The sequence below is a fragment of the Bubalus kerabau genome, chromosome 3 (assembly GCF_029407905.1).
Source record: "Bubalus kerabau isolate K-KA32 ecotype Philippines breed swamp buffalo chromosome 3, PCC_UOA_SB_1v2, whole genome shotgun sequence".
Taxonomy (NCBI): Eukaryota; Metazoa; Chordata; class Mammalia; order Artiodactyla; family Bovidae; genus Bubalus; species Bubalus kerabau.
The window spans coordinates 155,072,523-155,095,486 of record NC_073626.1 but is presented as its reverse complement, the minus strand read 5'-3'; positions in this window follow the sequence as shown (position 1 = coordinate 155,095,486).

Sequence of the window (22,964 nt, the reverse complement as noted above, 5' to 3'; positions counted from 1 at the left end):
ATGCCCAGTCATGGGTTCTTTGCGACCCCATGGACTGCAGCCCACCAGGCTTCTCTGTCCGTAGAATTCTCCAGGCAAGAATATTGGAGTGGGTTGCCACTCCCTTCTCCAGGGGATCTTCCAACACAGGGATCGAACTCAGGTCTCCTGCATTGTAGGTAGCTTTTTTTTTATTTTACTGACTGAGCCACCAGGGATAGTTATTACTATAAATGTAAAAGGAAAATGCTGTGAAAATAAGTAGAAGGGAAACCTAATTTAGCACTGGAGTGGGAAAAATAAAAATAAAAACAATCCAGTAGAAGTGACATCTAACCTGAGCCCAAAAAGATAAACAGAAGGGGGGTTCAGGATAGGGAACACGTGTATACCCGTGGCGGATTCATGTTGATGTATGGCAAAACCAATGCAATATTGTAAAGTAATTAGCCTCCAATTAAAATAAATAAATTTAAATTAAATAAAAAATAAAAAAAACCCATATTCCAAAAAAAAGAAAAGAAAGCAGTCCTTCTTACAAAAAAAAAGAGAAGTAAATTTAATGCATGTGGAAAAGTGAGAAGAAAGGGGACTCTATGCAGAGGGAAGACATTTACAAACTCCTGGAGAGAAGGATGGAGGGAAACCAACAGACAAATAGACAAGATGGAGAGGACTAAGGAGAATCAGAAAGAGAATAAAAGTGATCAGTAACCTTCAGGAGCATATTGCCTTACATTTTCAGTAAGTCATCTGATGAAAGAAAGAAAGAGAAAGTTGCTCAGTCATGTCTGACTCTTTGCAACCCCATGGACTATACAGTCCATGGAATTCTCCAGGCCATAATACTGGAGTGGGTAGCCTTTCCCTTCTCCAGGGGATCTTCCAGACAGACCCAGAAGTAGAACCAGGGTCTCCTGCATTGCAGGAGGATTCTTTACCAATTGAGCTATCAGGGAAGCCCAGTCAATCCTAAAGGAAATCAGTCCTGAATATTCATTGGCAGGACTGATGCTGAAGCTGAAACTCCAATACTTTGGCCACCTAATGCAAAGAACTGACTCATTGGAAAAGACTCTGATGCTGGGAAAGATTAAAGACAGGAGGAGAAGGGGATGACAGAGGATGAAATGGTTGGATGGCATCACCAACTCAATGGACATGAGTTTGAGTAAGTTCCAGGAGTTGTTGGTGGACAGGGAAGCCTGGCATGTTGCAGTCCATGGGATCGCAAAGAGTCAGACATGACCGAGCGACTGAACTGAACTGAATCTTCAGGAAATTGCATGCTCAATATGGCTAGAGTATAGGATGAGAATAGAGACATAGCAAGAGATAAAACTGGAGAGGTGAGTAGAGTCATTTTTTAGGGCTTTTGTTTTTGTTTTAATTCAAGGAATTTGAAATTGTACCAAGGGAAATAAGAACTAGTGAAGATTCTGTTGGGGAGTGACATGGTTAGATTTGCAAAGTTTCTTGGGCTTTAATATGAGACTAGGTTGGAGGGATGCCAGGCAGAAAGTAGACGCTGCTCTAGTAAATCCTGGAAAAATGTAATGGTGACCGATGCTAAGGGATTGGGCCGGAAATGGACAGATGTGCTTGGACTCCAAAGATAAAAAACTAGAAGTGTGGGACCGGTAATTGGTTGTATGTAGGTGCTGAAGAAGAGGGTTAAATTGAGGATGATAGCCTAGTTTCTGAGTCAGAAAAGTAAGTACCTGGTGGTGACTTTGTTGTTGTTGTTTAGTTGCTAAGTCATGTCCAACTCTTTGCAACCCCATGGACTGCAGCACACCAGGCTTCCCTGTCCTTCACTATCTCCCAGAGTTTGCGCAAACTCCTGTTAATTGAGTGTGTGATGCTATCCAACCGTCTCATCCTCTATCATCCCTTCTTTTATTAAAGGATTAAAATCACAGTAGGGAGAAACAGATTTTAGGGGTAGAAAGATGAGGAATATATTGAATAGGTTGAGGTTGAAATACCAATGTGACATCCAAGTGGAGATGTCTAGTAGGAAATCAAAGATACTAGTTAAATATCAGGAGAGAGATCTAAGCTTAAGTTCATATAAACATCACTTGATACTTCACATAATATAACATATAAAGTGTATGTTGTGTATACTATATATATACACATTCACACACACACACTCATGCACACACGTGCATACACACACACCATATATATGGTAACATGAAATCACAGGGTGGATGAGATCATCTAGAGAAAGTGTATAGTGAAAAAGCATCCCCTATGGCTCAGTCAGTAAAGAACCCGTCTGCATTGCAGGAGACCTGGGTTCAATCCCTGGGTTGGGAAGATCCCCTGGAGAAGGAAATGACAACCCCTTCCGGTTGTCATTCCAGAGGAGTTCCTGCCAGACTCCTCTGTCCATGGGGTCACAAGAGTTTGATATGACAGCAACTAAATTACCACCACCACAAAGTCAAACTCAAGAGATTAAAGTGTAGGAAGAGGTTTATCAAGGAATGCATAAAACAATAGAAGGAATGAGATGTACAGAATGACTATAAAGAAAATCTGTGACAAAGAATCAAAATGCAGGTCCTGGGGAAATGTGTTGGGGCCAGGAATAGCCTCATAGAAAAGGTGGGATTTAAGAGAGGTTTTGAAAATTCTGTTGGGAACTTCTCAGAAAGATAACTAAAAAGGTTGAAATTGTGCTACAAAAAAATTCTCAGGGAAATATTCCTCAATTTTCAGTTCCTCTGAATTTGAATGTGTCTAGGAGAAACAGAGCAGAACCAAAGACCTCAAACAGGCGCGAACACAGACAGCACTTGGCCAGAGAGTGAATCCCCATATACTTCGACTGGGGTGGTGTGTGGTATCCAGTCATGTGTGTCTCCTCTCATGAAGGTTTCAACAGTTTTTTTGTTTTTCTTTGTGATGTATGCAATAGACTACCATTTAGGTGTTTTTTTTTACTAAATGTGGCTTATATGTGTTAAAAAAAAAAGCTGTATGTTTGCACTTGGATGATAATACATTGACCATGTATTATCATCTCATCTTGAGCTAGACATTTCATCTTAATTTACAGAGACAGAAACAGGAATCCTTACCGTGAGGCTTCAGTGAATTTATTTATATAAGTCTTTTTTCTCCACTACCAGCTAATCACACGACTGGGAACTGGGGTTTCATCACAGTCAGATGATGTTCAAGGTCACACTAAGGCAGGATGTACAGTTATAGAACAACCCTATAGCCCAACACAGCTTTTAGATGATCTCTTTTACTTAAATAGGCTTCTCTGGGACCCCTTTTTAACCACATTCTATTACTGGTCTTCTGGTAACCTGCCTGCCTTGTAGTAAAATTAACTGAGTTTTCCCATTTATTATCATATAAATCTTTAGCTATGCACACATATATAAATTAACTGGATGCATAAATTATATGATGCCTGATATTATTTTTTTGCAAGCTATGTAGGAAGACACTTACAAATGTAATATGGAAAGAATTTCACATCACAAAAAATGGATACATTATTTAAAATCTGTTATACTAACAGAGAACATCTTCTATGATACCTTATAAGAGGTCTCAAAATATGTTAAATGTGTGTATATTATAAAAATTAATAAAGTTAATTATGGGCATCAACATTTCACCTGAAATAGAAAGTTTGTGAGAGTACTTCTAGGTAAACCTAAACCCGTTCATGACTTGGTGATTATGATGTTACCACAGTGCTGTGCAATAGAAATGCAATATATGCCACAAATACAAGTTTCATATGTTGATATAAAATTTTTCTGGTAGCCACATTTAAAATATACAAGTGAAATTAATCTTGATAGCATGTGTTATTTATTCCAACATACCTAATATTAGCACATGAAAACTTATAAAATATTTTCCTGTTTTTATTTTTCATGGCCTTTGCAATCTAGTTTGTATTTTACATTTATAATCCATCTCAATTTGAACTAGACATGTTTCAACAGCCACATTTCCAAGGACTCAGTAGCAGATATTTGATCTATCCTAATGGATAAACTCAACTATATAAATAATCCTGCGTTGTAATAATGAACGCAGTTACCTTTTATTAAGTTATGTAAAAGTCACTGTGGCGATATCCATGGTTTTCTTCTTTCATCATCAGCAAAACAATCATATGACGTAGATGCTGTTGTCCACCTCATTTTCTAGTTGGAGTGACAAGAGACTTAAAAGAGTTTAATGAATTGCCTAAACCTATGGCATTAACAAGTAATGATCTGGCCATAGAAATATGAAGATAAACTATATCAAGATAATATTTATAATTATTTTTGTGTAATTTTGTATTTTTAATTTTCATTGAAGATAGCCAATTTTATTTTAGGGGAAGGAAATTTGTGGTAAAGTAGTTGAAATAAATTGACAGTTGGAAAGTGAGGGACCACTGACCACACCCACCTTGCTTGTGGATTAGGAATTTATAAATAATACAGAAAAATAAAAGAGATGATGCTGCAGAGATAATGATATTGAAGACATTCACCACAATATATACATCTTTGCTGAATAAAACTAAAAATGAGTAACAGTAGAAAAGATAGTAGTATATTCTGGATGTGTTTTAAATCAGATTACGAAAGAATTTGTGGTGAAACACAAAATGTTGCTGAACTGCTACATTATTAAATATACTGAGAGTAAATCAGCTATAAAAGTGTTTAGAAAACCGGAGAATTGATTTTATGTCTGAATTTTTATAAAAATATGAAGCTATGAGTTTGACAACTAAGAAATTTTATATTAGACAGGATGTCTGCATAACTAAGATGAATATTGGGCATGTCTGATTTGGACAAAGTCAAAAGTGGATATAAGAGTCAGTGGTCTGGAGTGGGAGGTGGGAGAACCTCTAATATAAAGATACTGTGCCTATCTTGCTTGCTTGTGCAGGGCTTCTCTACTGACTGCAGCATTGCAATGGTGCTTTCTTCACTCTCGTCATCATCCATGTTTGCCTTTTTTAATTTGTGCCAGTTCCTTCTAAAACACTGACTTTTCAGCCTGCAAATTAGATCTTTTTTCACAAACCCTAAGCTATTTTTTTCCTATCATCCAAGATACCACTTGAGATCAATCTACTCCAGAAGACTTCCCAAACCACATAGGGGAAATAACAGTATCCCCCATGGAGAGAAACAATGGAATGGATAATTTATACAAATGTTCTCATTCCATGGGTTAAGTAATGCCATAGGATATACCTATATCCTTGGGTCTGATTTGCTCTATATAATCTTTCCCACCTCAATTTCCACATTCCTCTAATTCAGACCACATACTCCACCTTATTGCTCATTTGTATCATTTTTCCTTGGCATTCATCATCTGCACTTCCTCCTTGCTCTTCACCTATGCATCTATGAAAGAATTAAGCAAAGAGAATATTAATATTCACAAATAGCTGGCAAGTAACAAAAATTGATTGAGGCCAGGAAATGCTTTACTTCTATTCCTGGAAGAGGTTTTAACTTACTAGGTGGTTAAAGGGGACAGAGTTGAAATAGAAAATGAGCTTTGGGGTACATGGACCAAGGAGACCCCAAGATTTATTTGCCTTGTAATATTACTTACACTATCTTTCTGGCTCAGGTTCTTCATCGAAAGTGATTACAAGTATATGTACATGGCAGAGCTATTTATTTATTTTTCTTGGAAATATTATATGTGCCATTTATATACTAAACATGACATAAGAATAATTTCCTGACTACAAGAGGTATGCAATAGATTAAAGGAAAATAGAAACAAAATGTTAGCAAGAATATTTAAAAGAGACAGGTTGAAAGTGGCTGTCAAGTACAGTGGAGGCAGGAAAAGGGAAGTTATACATTTTACTTTGGAAGATGGAAAGATAAGTCAGGGAAGTCAGTCTATAAATTAAGATGTTGACACTTGAGCTATACTGGAGGAAAGACAGGCTATGAAGAGTAGGTATTCCACCTATTTATGAATAGTCAGCCCTTCAGCAAATATTTATTATGTGGCCAGCACAAGGCGGTGAACACATCATGGTGGAAAAAAAAAAAAGAGGTGGTTTGTTTCTAAGATATGCACGCTTCTCCTGTCCTCACAATCCATACAGTCAATGTGAAGAGAGAAAACTGGGTTAACAGAGCAGTCTTGACAGACCTCCACTTAACTGACTTGGCTAACTAATACTATCAATTGCCTTTGCAAAACAAACTGATTAATACTGTGAGTTCAGTGAAAGCTCTCAGCTAGTAGGCTATGCTCCAGAAAGCCTACACGCTTCTCTCACTGGTTGAATTGCATGCTTGCCAAGAATGAGTTGTGTTTATGCCCAAACTATTTATGACAGTTGATTTATTATTGTAACCATGTAATATAATTAAACACTGCTTACATAATTCAGTGAAATAGACTTTAAAATGAAAGAGTTGTTTCTTTGAAAATTCAGTTGAGTATTTTGGAAAGACTCAGTAAAAAGAAACGGTTAAAAACATTTCTATCAAAATCAGGTAAAGGATGGAAAGCAGAAAAGACTCAAAGGAAAAAAAAAATCCAGAAAATTTTGCATTCAGACTTAGTTGGCAAAGTCTTTAACTTTTTCCTCTATTTTAAGTCATCACTACACTTTGAGTAAGGTGAAACTAGAACTTACACATAGTGTACTGTGGCAAAGAAAAATGATGGCTAACATACTCATCAGTCAACATACTCATCTTCAAATCAAAACTCATAGCCCTATATCAGAAAACTGGTGAATGATTGTGCATTTACAGTACTAGGCCAAAAAATTAATGTGTATAGATGGCACTTCATAGTTCCCCAATTTGAATCTAATTATTAGCAGTCATACACAATGAAAATGTTTAGTGAAGAAATGTGATATAATGATATGGAAAGTACTGGGAGCTTAGAAATCTATAGTGGGAGGACATAATCAATCCTAGAGAACCTGAGCTCTGGAGTAGGAATAAGCCAGGCAACCAGGCAAAGGAAGAGAGCAGATAAGTAGAGGATCCTATGCAGATAAAATCAGAGACAAAAAATAAACAACAACAACAAAAAAGACATGAGGAACTGAAAAACGTTCAGTGTAGCTGGACCATATGGTGTGAGAATGAACAAGGCAAGTAATCTGGGCTGGAAGGAGGGGCCAGATCCAAGTCTTGAAGCCTTATCAATCATGTTAAGTTTTTGAACTTTATCTTGAAGGGTTTTAAGTTATGAGGGTTATATTATCAGATTTGAATTGGGGTCCAATAACTGGTTGAGGATTGAGGATAATCCGTTGGTGAGCAGCAGAGTTGGAGGAAGAAGATAAATTAATCTAAGTAAGAAATGATGGAAGCTTGGATTAAGGTGTAGCAGTGGATTTGGAGATGTGTGGTGGGGTTTAGAGAAATTAATGAGGTATAATCAAGATATGGTAACTGGTTGAAATGTATGTTTCATAAAAGAGTATCAGAGATCAAGTATAGATTCTCCTAGATTTCTGGCTTAGAAATTTGGTGGATGATTCCACTTATAGAAGTGTGCAATTTGAATGAGCATACAGTTGGTTTGGGAGGGTGAGGGGAATAATGAAGTCCTTCTGGATACACTGTGCACAATTATGTTACTTATAAGACCAGCAAGTGGGAAAGTCCTATGAGCAACTGAGTATTATAGAGTTCAGGAAAGAGGTAAGGCTTAAAAGGAAAAAAAAAAAGATTTGTTAATATTTGCATACAGATGGTAACTGAAACCACAAAGCATAAAGAGGATCTCCCAAAGACAGTAGAACATTAAGAAAAAACAAAAAAATAAAACTGCATAGGAAAGAGTCCTGGGGAAGAATATTGAAGTATGGGTAGGAAAAAAAAAAAAAGAACCCAAAATGCAGTTAATAAAGGAGCAGCCAAAGAATCAGGAGGAGGGGGAGTGTTCCAAGTGTCCATCACTTTTGAGTGAAGATCCCCAGTGGACTTAGTAACACATAGGTCATGAGTTCCCAGGATGAAAGTCACCATCAAGGGAGTATCTGGAGCCTCAGGCAGACTACAGTGGGATGAGAAGTGAGGGGGAGATGAAGAAAGGGAGATGAGAATGCCATTATTTTGCTGTTTCAAGAGTCATATACAAGGTGAAGTATAGAAAGGGAAAAGCCTGAAGAAGGTAAACAGGGCCAGGTCTGAAGGGCCTTGTGTGTCAAACCAGAGGAAGTTGTATTTTACACCAGACAAAATGCGTAACATTTGTCAAGTCTGCATAATAGAAACTAGCTCACTTTGACAATAAAGAGGAAGATGGGATTAGTGTAGGGTAAGAAAACTGGGAAAGGAAACGGGTTAACACAAAACTTTCGACAATGATGCAGTTGCACACAGATGTGCTATAAGCAGTTTGCTACTAAAAATCTAGTACTCAAATTTGTATCAGACTGAAATAAATGGGAGCAGATTTAAGTCACCCTCTTTAGTAGCACCACTCCTAACTATTATTCTAGTATGTTTCTCATGGCATGGGAAAGAAAGGAGTAGCGTTATAGCCGACACTTCTAGAATTATACTTGACTGCATTTGAGGGAATGAATCATATGAACATCACCCTGTGTGTTGATGTCAGGACAAAATGGAGAGGACCACTGAGTCAGAGAAAATTGCAATCACTGAGGTAGACATGAGAGAAGAGAGAGAAGTCTCAGTTGTGTCCGACTCTTTGCAACCTCGTGGACTGTACCGTACCAGGCTTCTACGTCCATGGGATTTTCCAGGCAAGAGTACTGGAGTGGGTTGCCATTTCAGGGGATCTTCCTGACCCAGGGATCGAACCCAGGTCTCCAGCATTGCAGACAGACACTTTACATGACTAGGTCCTAATTAGGCATTGTCAGTAGTGATGGTAGAGAGAGGATTGTAGGAGTGAAGTTAGAGTTAGAAACAAGATTTAGAAACCAACTGAATGTGAGAGTGTTAGTAGAAGGAGAATCTGGAGACTTTTCCTCTGGTGGGCCTCAGTTTTTGGTAAAGACAAAGAAGAATCTAAGATCTTACCCATTGCAAGAGAGTTTATTGTCAATAAGGAGAGAAAGAACAGGTTGCGAAGAGTGGGACACGACTGAACGCACACACAAAGAACGAACAGAGAGACACCTCAAGAAAGAGCTCTGCCATGCCTAGGGAGGCAAATAGCCTTGTAGGGCTGGGATACAGAGTTTTAAAAGCCAGGTCATTTTCATAATCCATGGGATTCCTGATTGACAGCTACAGGCTATATAACAAAATGCTCTACCATGCATGTGTTTCCCATAATTCAGTTGGTTATAATTAGATGTATGTATGCATGGGATATTTATGAGCAGTTAATGAGTCCAATAGCCACCAAAGGTTACTTTAGTACAGGATAGTGCCAGGTGTGCTAGAGTAGGGAAGGTCCTACCAGTCAGTGGGTAGAGGATTTTTATGGTCCCTGACTATTTTGGGAGTATATTAGCTACAAATTTGGAGTATGTTAGGGGGCATATTCGGAGAAGGCGATGGCACCTCACTCCAGTACTCTTGCCTGGAAAACCCCATGGACGGAGGAGCCTGGTGGGCTGCCGTCTATGGGGTCGCACAGAGTCGGACACTACTGAAGCGACTTAGCAGCAGCAGCAGCAGGGGGCATATTAGCTGCAGGCCTGATACATTTCTTGGTGGGATTAGGTGGTTATTGGATGGTTAGCTGAAGGGGCTGCCTCTCATTGCTTTTGGTTAACTTCCTGCCTATCTAGAGGTGAGACATTATTCCCCCAATAGCAATACTCTTTATTAAGTGTTTTAGTATATCAGGAACTCCAGTGAGAACATCTGTAACATACCATCCCATTTCTTCTTCTTAATAGCCTGGCAGAGTGGGTATTTTTATCCTCATTTTATAGAAAATAAAACTGGAGTTTAGAGAGTTTAAACAACTTTTCCAGGGTCTTCCAGATTTTAAGTAGCATAGGTAAGGTTCAAATCCGGATTTACTTGATTCAAAATCATTGCTCTTCATCCTTACCCTACAGTGTAAGTGCTAGTTTACAATGAGTCTCACATTAAATATTTGGTGTGTGATGGTAACATCAAATTGAGATGGTAAATACAAGATGAAGAGGAAGTTTAGAGGGAAAATGTTGAGTTCAATTTTAAATATATTCTGTTTTTTAAAGCCTGGAGAACATTCCTGGTAAAGATGTCTAATAGATAGTTACATATATAAGTCTAGAATTTAGGGCTGATGTCTGGGAAGAGATAAGATTTGCATGGTATTAGCATTTAAATTGTTAAAGTCATGGGGGTGGATGAGATTTCCCAGGGAGACTGTAACATGAGAAGAGAATCAAGTGGAGAGTTAAGAAACACTAAAATTAAAAAGGAGGTCAGGGGAAAGTATCAGTGAAGGAAGCAGAGAAGTAATGTTAACACAAGTTAGAGGGGAGCAGCAGAGGGTGATCTCACACTGAACAGCAAAGCGTTGCATGAGAAGCAAGTGAGGGAAAATAACCCAAGGCCAAGGGTGCTCAAAGGTGACTCAAAAAAGTCCACTAAATCAAGAGGATTGCAAATGAGAACTACAACAGCAGGAGATTTAATTTTAAATTAAAATGCTCAGTTTTATCTAAGGTCTAGAAATATACAGCTTGTGGGAAAGAAAAATATCAACTTTCTGAAGGTCAATTGTCAATGCATTTGAAAAGCCAGCATTCAGCCTTCGCATTCTAGGGATTTTCTCAAAAAAGAAAAAAAAAAAAGAAATGAGGAGATGCATTGCAGCATTACTTATGATAGTAACTGTATCACAGTAGTTACGAGCACTCGCTCTAGAGCCAAACGCGCGTGCGTGCTCAGTCACATAGTCGTGTCCTGCCCTTTGCGACCCCATGGATTGTAGCCTGTCAGGCTCCTCTGTCTAAACTTGAATGTAAATCTGCCACTTACTAGCTCTGTGACCTTGAGTAAGTTACTTAACTTTTCTGAGTTTCACCTTCTTTATCTGTAATATAGTAAAAGGATTACCATAATCAGAAAAGACTGTTATAGCTTAATTGAGTTTGACAAGAATTAAGTGAATAATACTATATTTATAATGAGTGTTTGTTAAATATAGACAAAAATAATTAAAATATCTAATGGCTTGAGATTGATTTAAGAAATCTGTGCTTTATGATAACATGCAACAATAATAACTACTATCCGTGCACCTTTTGCTACTTCCCAGGTGGGCAGTGGTAAAGAATCCACCTGCTAATGCAGGATATACAAGAGATGCATGTTCGATCCCTGGGTCAGGAAGATCCCCTGGCATAGGAAATGGCAACCCACTCCAGTTTTCTTGCCTCGTAAATTCCATGGACAGAGGAGCCTGGTGGGCTGCAGTCCATGAGGTTGCAAAGAGTTAGACACAACTGAGCATGCGTGCATACACACACACACACACACACACACACACACAAAACCATGAAAAATTGGTAACTATTGAACATTATGGAAAAGCATTGATAATTTATAATTAGAAAAAAAATTATAAACCAAATGAACACAATGCCTCCATTGTGAATAAACAATGTGTACATATGTATATATGACAGTTTTTAAAAAGCTATACATCAAAGTGTTCATAGCTCAATGGTTTGATTATGCATTTTATTTCACTTTTAAATTTGCACACATTTCTAAATTGTGTATGTGCATATACATATATATATACACACACACATATATACACATGTATATATACATACACATATTATTTTTAGAAGAGAAAGTTAAAAGCATCCTGGAAGCTAGGATATAGAATAATTGTATAATTCTTTTAGGCAAAATTTGTTTGTGAAAGGAAATAGAGAAAGGGCCTACAAGTTAGAGCATATTTATAACCAATGGAAAAACAGCTTATGCAAAATGTCTTATAGACTCTTGTAACCTGGGAGGCTTCCTATAAATGAGGGATGCTATTATTTTTATATTATCATTATTGATTACCGTTAAAATTTCTTCTGGCCTCAGACTTTCAGTACCACTACAACTTTACTAAATAGCCAAAAGGCAAGAGGTTATAAGATTTTAAATTGGGAGCATTCTAGAAAGGGTATTTTCTTTATAAGGTGCTGTGGACACTGTTCCTGGTCATCAGGGCAGTGTCCAGCTAATTACGTATAGGACAGCCTCAGGTCCAGAGAAGATAAGACCCTCGATGTCAGACAATTTGTAAAGTAGCCAAGATAAGAACATATTGTTTTAAGATCTTTCTTCCCACCTGTCATTTATACAAACTTATTTTATTATATAACCATTGGACAACAAGTGTTCTACTTTATTCCTCAGAGAGTATAGATTATGCTGCTGCTAAGTGTCTTCAGTCGTGTCTGACTCTACGCGACCCCATAGATGGCAGCCCACCAGGCTCCCCCATCCCTGGGATCCTCCAGGAAAGAATACTGGAGTGGGTTGCCATTTCGTTTTCCTAGTATAGATTATAAACCCCAACAAATGTATGAGTTATATCCACTTTATGATGCTTCCTCCTGTGTTAATCATCTGACATATTCAAACCCTACTTGAGCAGTTAATGGCATGAGCAGTAAATTTATCACACTAAATTCATTTCAGTTAGCCACTAAGATAATTCTGAAGACCTATTTTAAAAAAATAATTTCCTTTTGAACTTCTGATTTCTTGTTTTTTTCAGAAACTGAGATACTAAAAGCAGTAGCAAGTAAAACCCCAGGAAAACCTGCAGCCATGTTTCTTTTTTAAATACACCGAGAATGAAACTTGATGACTTCAGAAGTTTTTGATTTTAATAATTATATTTTAAAAATCTTTTCAAGCAGTTAAATCGCTAGAAAATAGAAGCTCTTATAATTGTAATCTGTTGGGGGTTTGAAGTGAGATAAAAACATAACTTTAAATGTAATGCAGAGTATTTTGTGCATATGCTTCAGAATAAAGGTAAGCGTACCATTTTAAAAGGAGTTAATATTGACATATATACACAACCATGTGTAAAATAGATAGCTAGAGGGAAGCTGCTATATAATACAGGGAGCCCGCCTGGTGCTCTGTGATGACCTGGAGGGGTAGGAAGACTCAAGAAAAAGGGGAAACATATATACTTATGGCTGATTTGCACTGTTATACAGCAGAAACCAACACAACATTGTAAAACAATTATCCTCCAATTAAAAATAAATAAAACTGCTGAAAAAAAATTTTTAAAAGAGGAGTTAATTTAAAGTTTAGTTGATCTACCTGTAGCGGATTCATGTTGATATATGGCAAAACCAATACAATATTGTAAAGTTAAAAAATAAAATAATTTTTAAAAAAAAGAGGAGTTAATGTCATTTCCTTCAAGTTTTGAGTCAGTGGCTTAACCAGTTAACCATTGTCGTAATATTTTAAACGAGGATAATAAGCCTGTTCAGGTCACTTAAACTTTCTAGATATTTAAGTCTGCACATTTGAAAGAAACACAGCCATGTTATCTAAACAGACAAGTCTAACAATTTCAAAGTTCAGGTAGACGTACAACACAAAAGAAGGACTTATCACTACATTAGTGGTTTGCCACAACTCCATAACTAAGCCCCTGACTTCCCTGTCCCCTTTATTCAGCCCGGCCACCCCATCCTAGTCTACAGACAAACAAGCTCTCCAATCTAATTCTTATCAAGATGGAAACAAGGCCAGACCTGCTCTTCTAGATAAAATGCTTTGGCTTCTAACTGCCTGGCTGCTTATCTTTCATCTTGCAGTGTTAACCATAACCCCTTTCCTGACCTGCTCTACTTCTTGTTTTCAGATGAGCAGTAAGGACTGGGGGAAAAAACATGCTTAAATGGACAAGTTCACTCTCTCTTCTCCCTCTCCATTCCTTTTAAAGTCTGTTCAAATCTCTTGATGTTCAAATTGGCTTTCTAAAATGATCAGAAATCACATGCCATGTACCACTTGTAAATTTGATTTCTGTCTCTTTTCAAACTGTTTCTTTACCTACTCTGCATCATCACATGGCTTTTATTAAAAATTAAAATTTCCTGATGATTTTTGGGGAGTAGGAAATTGGGTTTTCTGAGGAATAGCCAAGTTCTTCTCATCCCACCCCCTCCCCATTTGCCTGCCCACATCCTAAACAGCTGAATCATCATCTTGGCTAAGCTGTTTGGTTTGGCTTACCTGAATTCTTGTGTTTTCATCCAAACAAAGCATTGCACTTTCCTGAGCAGGTGAAAGTTAATGCAGTATAGACCTTGGGTAGTCAGGCAATGCTCAGGCTAGCTTGTTATGTGAGGTTAACAGGGCCATCACCTTTCTCTGACCCTCGTTCCTCACCCATGAAGTGGGAAGGTAAAAAAATAAGCTGGTTGTCTTGTACTCATGAGAGTTCTAGGAAACTCAGTTCTCCTAGACTTTGAAATGAAGTAGAACTGTGAGATTGCACAGGCCCCCAGTGTTCTGATTATGACACCTTTACCCCACACAAGTGCCTTACCTGAACCTGCAGGTGTTTGAAAACATGCAGGTTTCAAAAAAAACTTGCCCTCCTTGGGGGAAAAATATCTTTCTACTACTACAGTGTACTCAGTTTATTATTTTTTCTTAATGGTGACTGTTTAGCAACATTTATAAATATATATGTGTTACATAGTTGAAAATTATCTCACAGGTGCCCTGCTCTAATACAGGTCTTCCATTTTATTTTGTTAACTTAGAAAAAGTTGAACTTGGAATTGTATAGCTTCATTTATTTTCTTCCTGCAAATTCACATCAAATTGACCCTTTGAAGCCAGTTGTTTAACTGTGTCAGTGTTGTTAATTTTTGGAAAATAGTATTATTGAGTTCAATTTTTAAGTACATATATATGTGCTTACTATAAGGTTTTTTTTAAGTGCTAATGGGAAAAAGATAAATACCTGCCTTAAATGGTATTGCATTGTCCCTTACAATATCATGGTATTTTCACAATCTGAATAAGTCCATGTTTAGGATATCACCATTCTTGAAAAGCAGGAGAAGGTATGTTTCCTGGTTCATATCCCTCTGTATCTATAGATGTTTTTAATGTTCTTTTTTTTATTCTCAGAATAATTGGTCTTCAAATATTACTTTTCCCTGAAGAAATATACTTATTAGAAAATGTTTTATTTCTTATTTCTTATATCTTCTGCAAAATATCACAAGGAAGTAAACTTTTATAGTTTGTTTCTATTTTGACAAACATACTTGCCCATGACTTTCAATTAAGGTCAGGAAGTCTAAAGAGTAATTGGGCATTTACCTCAATTGAACGTAACTAAATTTGTTGAACTTTTAATTGAAGAAAGCAGGTATTTAGTAACCTGTCACTTCTGAAAATTCTCCTTTAGTTGCTATAGTCACAGACATCTGTCCTCTTCACTGTAGATGACCAGCCTAATTGGTCTACTTTGTTTCTTAGAGACATGAGAGAACTTGCTCTAGACTTTTTTTATTTTCATTGTTCTTTTAACATATAGTAGTCCATGGGGTCGCTAAGAGTCAGACACTTACTGAGCGACTTCACTTTCACTTTTCACTTTCCTGCATTGGAGAAGGAAATGGCAACCCACTCCAGTGTTATTGCCTGGAGAGTCCCAGGGACTGGGGAGCCTGGTGGGCTGCCGTCTATGGGGTCGCACAGAGTCGGACACAACTGAAGCGACTTAGCAGCAGCAGCAGCAGGTTCTTGTGTGAATAGATGGAAAGGGACAAGTTTAAATAAAATCTTTCAATGTCAAATGATTGGATGCCTTTCAGTTCATAGAAAACTCTAAAGGTATAGTCTAAAGAGTAAAAAGACAGAGAACCGAATTCTGTGATGGTGACTGGATTTCACAGCCTTGCTACAACGTCTTTAAGTAAATGTTACTGAAAATTCCGCTCTACTTGGAAAACACTTTTTTAAAAACTAGCTAGTTTCGTGTGTAAATGAAAGTAAAAAAAAAAAAAACCAGCTAGACTGGAACAAGTCAAGAGAGTTAGAGGAAAACACAGCTAGAAAGGAAAACTTCTGGGTGGGGGTTTGCCTTGAGAACAAATTTGCTTTTGAAAGATAAATCTGAGAAAATGGCTTGGGGCAGGGGGAGTCTGAAAATGGGATGGTCTGTTAGGTTTTCAATCATTCGGGCATGAGAAAAGTGAAAATGTGAATTAACAATGAGAAGACAGAAGAAGCCATAAATTAAAATTATTTTGAATGAAAAAAAAAATGGCCAGGGTATGGTGATTTATTGGATTAGGGGAAGTAGGACAGAGCTAAGTCACAGATGAAGTTTCAGGTCTGAGGGACAGACAGGAGAGTGTTGGCAGTGCTGACATAGTGGAGTGTGTGTGTGTGCGTTCAGTCATGTCCAACTGTTTGCGACCCCATGGAATAGGAGGGAGAACGAATAGGGAAGGTCAGTTGAGAATTTCAGAAAAGTTGAAGACTTGAGATTTCCAAGTATAGTTATAGTCATCTGTACAGTGGCAGAGGTATAGGCTTGGAAAAAGAGAAACTGGGGTTAGTGGTTCTGCTTTTTTTTTAAAGTTTCTTTAGTAAAAAAAAAAGTGTCTATGGGAATTGGGAGAGAGTTTCCAGAATTAATTAAGGCCAGTCATGTTTAGAGAGAAAGCTCAAGTTCAAGTCAACAATAGTTCCAACAGGAACAGCCACACTTGGGGAACTTGAAAAAGAAGGTGAAGAAATTAAAATTTTATTATAAAGCTACAGCAATGAAGACATTGTGATGTAATTGCTATAACAAATAAAGCAATTATTTGTTATTGTTGAAATTAAATAGAAAATCCATACACATGTGGACAACTGGTTTCTGACATATTTTCAAGAGCAATTAAATGTGAAAGGATAGCCTTTCTGACTATGATGCTAGAACAATTGGATATCCACATGCCATTAAATGAGCATTGATTCATACCTTACATCATATATAAAAACTAAAAAATGAATCACAGATCTAAATGTAGAACTTAAAATTTCTAAAGCAAAATATGAAACTTCTGTGACCTTAGGTTAGGCAAAGATTTCTTAGATATGATACCAAAAGCATGATCCATCAGAACAGAAAATGATAAATTGGATTTCATCAAAGCTTAACACTTTTTTGAAAGGCTCTGATAAGAAGATTGGGAGAGAAAGATATTTGAAAGTCATATATCTGATAAAGGACTTGTAGCCAGAATAAATAAAGAATTCTCAAACTCAACATAAGAAAACAAACAAAAAAAAAAAGGCAAAAAGTTGGAAAAGACATTTCACCAAAGAAGATATACAGATGATAAACATATGAAAGGAGGTTCAACGTCATTAGAGAAATACAAATTAAAACCACAATGAGATACAACTATACGTCTATTAGAACAGCTAAAATAAAAATATTGGTCATACTAAATACTAGGTAGGATTTGAAGGAAATTAAACTCTCATACTGCTGGTGGGAATGTAAACTGTAGAGCACTTTGGAGGTTTGTTTACCAGCTTCTTAAAAGGTAAAATGTACTGCCCATGACTTATGCATTTCCAAGATTTTTACTCAGAAGAACTGAAAGCATGTAGTTCATAGGAAAACCTGAACATACCTTTTCACAGAAGTTTTCTATGTAATAACCAAAAAACTGGAAGTAATCCACATGTTTTTCAAAGAGTAGTTAGAATTGACATGAGTGGACCAATCCTAGTATACTATGTATACAATGAATTCAAAGTCAATGATACAATAGAATGAATTATTGATATATGCAATAGTAATTCAAAATCATTATACTGAGTGAAAAAAGTCAGGTCAAAAAAAAAGTAAATACTGAATCATAGCATTTATTAAACTTCTAGAAAGTGAAAACTAATCTATAGTGACAAAAACTAGATAATTGGTTGCTTAGGGAAGAAGTGGGGGACAGAGGAGAGGAGAGAGGATTACAGGGGGCCATGAAGAAACTTTGTGGGGCTGATGGATACATTCGTTATCTTAATTGTGGTGATGGTTTCATTGGTGTATAAATATGTTGAAACATCAAATTGTATATTTTCAATATGTTCTGTTTACTGTATATCCATTATATCTCAATAAAGCTGCTAAAGATTAGTAAAAAAAAAAAAAGATTAAGCAGTACTACATAGAAACTCTAAAATAGAAAAATTTTTTTAAATCACAAAGGGAAAATAGAAGGGAAAAAAGCTACTGAAATTTGTAGGAAGAGACAAAAGGAAACCAAGAATGAAGCCAGTGTTTCAAGGAGGATTGAGCAGTTAAAATTAACATGACAGAGATAAGAGTAAAGACTGTCCAATGTATTTGGCAAAGAAAAAATCTACTGCATATTCAGGAAAGGGTGGTGGGGTGGGAGCCAGACTGTCAGAGGCTGAAGGGAGGCTTACTTGAGGCAAGGATGATGGCAGCATCCTGAGACCACTTGTTTAAAAAGCTCAACAATGAAAATGAGAGAAAGAAGATGGTAGCTGGAGGGGACAGCAGAGCAAACTTTTGGTGAAATGTGAAGGCAGAAGAAAATAAAAGTGGAATGAAGCAGAAACTAAAGATTCTAGAGATGAAGGCAAAACATGTGGTAACAGGTTTCTTGAGGAATTTGGAAGGGATGGGATCTGAGCCACAGGTGCCAGAGTGAGTCTTGGGAAGGAGAAATTTATAATTGTTAACTCCTGACAGTCCTCCCTAAACAATGGGTTACAGAACACCTTAAGTGGATTTTTTTTAAACTTTGGGGAAAAAAAAAAAACTATTATTTTGCCAGCAGATTTCTTAGAAAACTTGGATGACTGGACATTTCTGACATTTCTTAAAACCAATCATGATAAAAGAAGATATCATATGAATCATCACCTCTGACCCCCCCAAACTGTGACCTTTCCAGGCTGTAATCTACTGACCACAGCCCATAGGTCGTTGTCCCAAGTGACATAATAGTAACTTCTGCTTCATTAGCCTCAGTATCTTGCTGCTTCAGGAAGATTACTCTGAGTCAGATGTTTTAGAGGAACAGAGAGCAGGAGGAGAGTCAGGGATAAGCTGTGGGTTTATGTGTACGCAGTAATTGGGAAATTTCCATGGAGAAAAAAGAAAACAACCATTAACTGAAAAGCTGAAATGTGTTGCTAAGGCTTACAGAATAGTGGGAAGCATGTGAGTTTTAGAACTGGGCAGACTTGGTCTCAAGCCCAGGCTCCTCCTCCTATGTGTGCTATGCGACCATGGGTTCATGCCTGTTTCCATTCAGCCATGTAACACGCATGCATGCTTAGTCAGTCAGTCGTGTCCAACTCTTTGTGACCCCACGGACTGCAGCCCACCAGGCTCCTTTGTCCATGGGGATTCTCCAGGCAAGTAAACTGAAGTGAGTTGCCATGCCCTCCTCCAGGGGATCTTCCCAACCCAGGGATCAAACTTAGGTCTCCTGCATTGTAGGTGGAGGCTTCCCTGGTGGCTCAGACAGTAAAGTGTCTGCCTACAGTGCGCGAGACCTAGGTTCGATCCCTGGGTCAGGAAGATCCTCTGGAGAAGGAAATGGCAACCCACTCCAGTACTCTTGCCTGGAAAATCCCATGGACAGAGGAGCATAGTAGGCTACAGTCCATGGAGTTGCAAAGAGTCGGACATGACTGAGCAACTTCACTTCACTTCACTTCACTTCCTTACCATCTGAGCCACCACGGAAGACCCAGCTATGTAATGGGTATATGGTATACCTCACAAGATTGATCAATGAATTAAAATCCTGATTAAATATATAGTAGAAAATAGGCAAGCAATATAGGGTAGTTATACTTCCTATATTATTATATAGGAAGTGTTTTTAACCCATAAAAAAATACCCTAAGCTGTCATAATTCCAACATTTGTTTACCACAGATAGTCAATGAATGCCTGTTGATATTTAAGTGGTTAATTTAGCAGTCTTCTCTACAACAGTGGCAACCTGTCTAAAGGTCAGATAACGCATCAGCAGGCAAGGATGACATGAAAATGCAGACACTTGGCCTTTCTCCACATTGCCATGTTGCTTTCTCACTGGGTTCATAGTGGGTCTTCATATAACCATCCTCCCCTCTTATCACAAGTGAAGGCCTACAGTGAGGAGACAGTAACTGTAAGGGGTCCTGTGATCCTAGAAGATGAATCCCCAAGGAGGAGTGGAATCCCTGACATTCTTGTATCTTGTAAGGCTGTGAAATATGGCCCATGCCCCAGCACATGTTCACACTTTGACGTTTCTGAGTATAGATCCTTATCCAGATGTGAGGCATAGCAACTCAACTCTTCACTGGGATCAAAGGAACATCTCTTTAAAGTAGATTAATCCTTTAAATGCATACCACATAGTACCTTGAACCTCCTTTAATTATAGTATTAGGCCCACTGCTGAATTATGGCTTTTGATACAATTAAACTGAACCTTTTTAGAACAACCTATAGTATATTGCTGGCATTCTATCTGGCAATTTAAAGGATCTAGAATCTGTAAACCAAATCTATTCTCCCTTTATCAAGGAAAAAAATTTATGAAATATCTTTGCAATGAATGCAAAACCTCAGCAATAAGATGTCTGAATCATTACTGGAAATGCAAACATGTAGTACTAACACATCATAATCACCTTAATCGTTGGTGTTTGTGGGTAGGTCAGCTTGTCTCCAGGTTTACACTACAATTAAGAGCTAGTTCAAGTGCAGAAAATGGAGTGTGGTCTTAGAGACCAGAATGCATTTGCTAAAGATAGCACACCCCTTTGCCCATTTGATCCTTCTGGTGGCAGTTGACTGCATTCTGAGTTCCATGACTTAAGAGTTATAAAGGGTCTGGCATGACCTTTTCCCTACTTAATATCATGACTGGAATGAGTTGATAACCCAATCCTGGACTTTGATTTGGCTGTGAGCACAACTAAAGTAAGTAATATTACTTTGAAAGGATCTACCACATTTTTTTTCATTTCCTGGGTCCTGGAGACCATATGATTGAACAGAGTATCACTGAAGCAAATTACTTACTTTGAGTTAAAAGAGACACCATCCTGTATGAGTCAAAACCTACAAAACTGCCCCAATTTAGACTGAGCTAGTTGGGTAAAGTTAACATTGCAAAGTGACTACTGTAAAGCGAATATTACATATGTTTAATGCACATTATTGTGCTACATGGTAATTAGGCATAAATGGTAAGCAATGGACATACATGGACATACAATTTTCTTCTTGCTTCTTTAATTTTCCATTTTCTATAAAAAGTATCAGTGTTGATAGCTGCTCTGACACCTTGCCTTAGGAATCTCAGTAGAACGTGCTGTTTTAAAAATGTACTACTTTAAGTCACTCATTCATTAATGATTTGTACTGTTCAACCAACCCATACTGACTGCATCCCTAGTTGTGATGAAGTTTTTAAAAGGATGCTGAACAGCATCATCTCTGGATCTATGCTCTGTTCTCTGCAGTTTCTCTGCAGCTGGGGTGTCTGAACTGTGTGGATCCCACCAGTGAGACTCGTCACTGTCTGACCTCCAGACAGGCATAGGAGACAGCACCCAGAATGAGAGGGACATGTGTATTGCAGGTCCCTGCCCCACGTCAAAGGTTCCAGCTCTGCCCACCTACCTCCTCACCAGCACGCTTTCGGTCTCCAGTTCTAATAACGAGCACCCTTCCCCACTGTGCCTTCAGGACAAGGGTCATGAAGAGCCCTTCTCTTCACAAATGCCTCACAGAGATACTGGCCCTGGAGTTTCCTCCTACCCAGCTCACAAAAGCTCACGTTATACTCTTCTCAAACTTCCTTCATTTGAATGTGCCATCCGTTTCCTGCTTAAGCTCTACTGATTCAAAAGGTATGATCTTACCTATATGCGTTTATTTTGTTGTAGTTAATAAGATACAAGGTTCTCATAACATCCTAGTATTTGCTTTATCTGTTGTAATTTTATCAGTCTTGGTATGTGTAATGTAGAAGGTACTGAATATCTACCTGTCGATTGAATGAACAAACCTATTTTGGGTGTAATATTTCCTGAATTACAGTTTCTAACATCAGTATTATTTCAGTAAGATCACTAACGGTCAAACTATATGTTTTGTATAGTGTGATGCAGAAAAACAGTTCGTATTTTCCAGAGTTGCTAAGAGAGCAGTGAACAGAAACACGCTGTAGTTTGCAGTTGTCCTGATGAATTTAGAAAGGACCCAGATACTTTATACCAGACCTTGTTTCCTAAGTTGACAGTCTTATACTTTAAATTGCCAAAGTTCTGTCTTTTCACTGGCAGCACAACATTGATACAGTTGTTAAATCACCAACATAATTTTTTCCTAGCAAAAAAAATATATGCTTAATAAATTCAGTTAAGCAACTGATTATTGAGTGCCTCAATAGCATAGGTAAGATAGCTCCAGCAGTCGTGTGAAGAATGGATTGGACGGGAGAGATTGGAGACAAAAAGTTTAGTTAGCAGTCTATTGCTGTACTCAAGCTAAATATTTACTGAGCTTTGTTAGTACTTTGCTTTGGCCGTTTCAGTCCTGCTTAGTTTTGGGGTGGGGCTTGTGGAGCAAAGCTGGTGTTTGAGCTGTTCTGGCGAATTCTTCTGAATTACAGTGTTTACTTTCTTTTTCTGCATTGCCTTTTCTTTCTTTGGTCAACCAATTAAAAAAAAAAGAAGAAGAAGAAGATATCTTCCAGGGACTTCGAGTTACTTGCAGTATAGTTGGGAAACATAATATTAAATACAGGGAAAGTAATAGCAAATTATTAAAGCAGCAGAGGAGTTATCAGAGAGTGGCTTTGGATTAATATCCAAATTAATGGCTTGGTGATAAGGGCCAGAAGTTTATGAGACTAAGAGGTGACTGTGGGCTGAGTATCTTGGGAAATTTTCATGAACTTGAATGATAGGCTAAGAACTGAAAAGAGAAAGGAAGACTTTCATGGAAAGAGAAATTCTAAG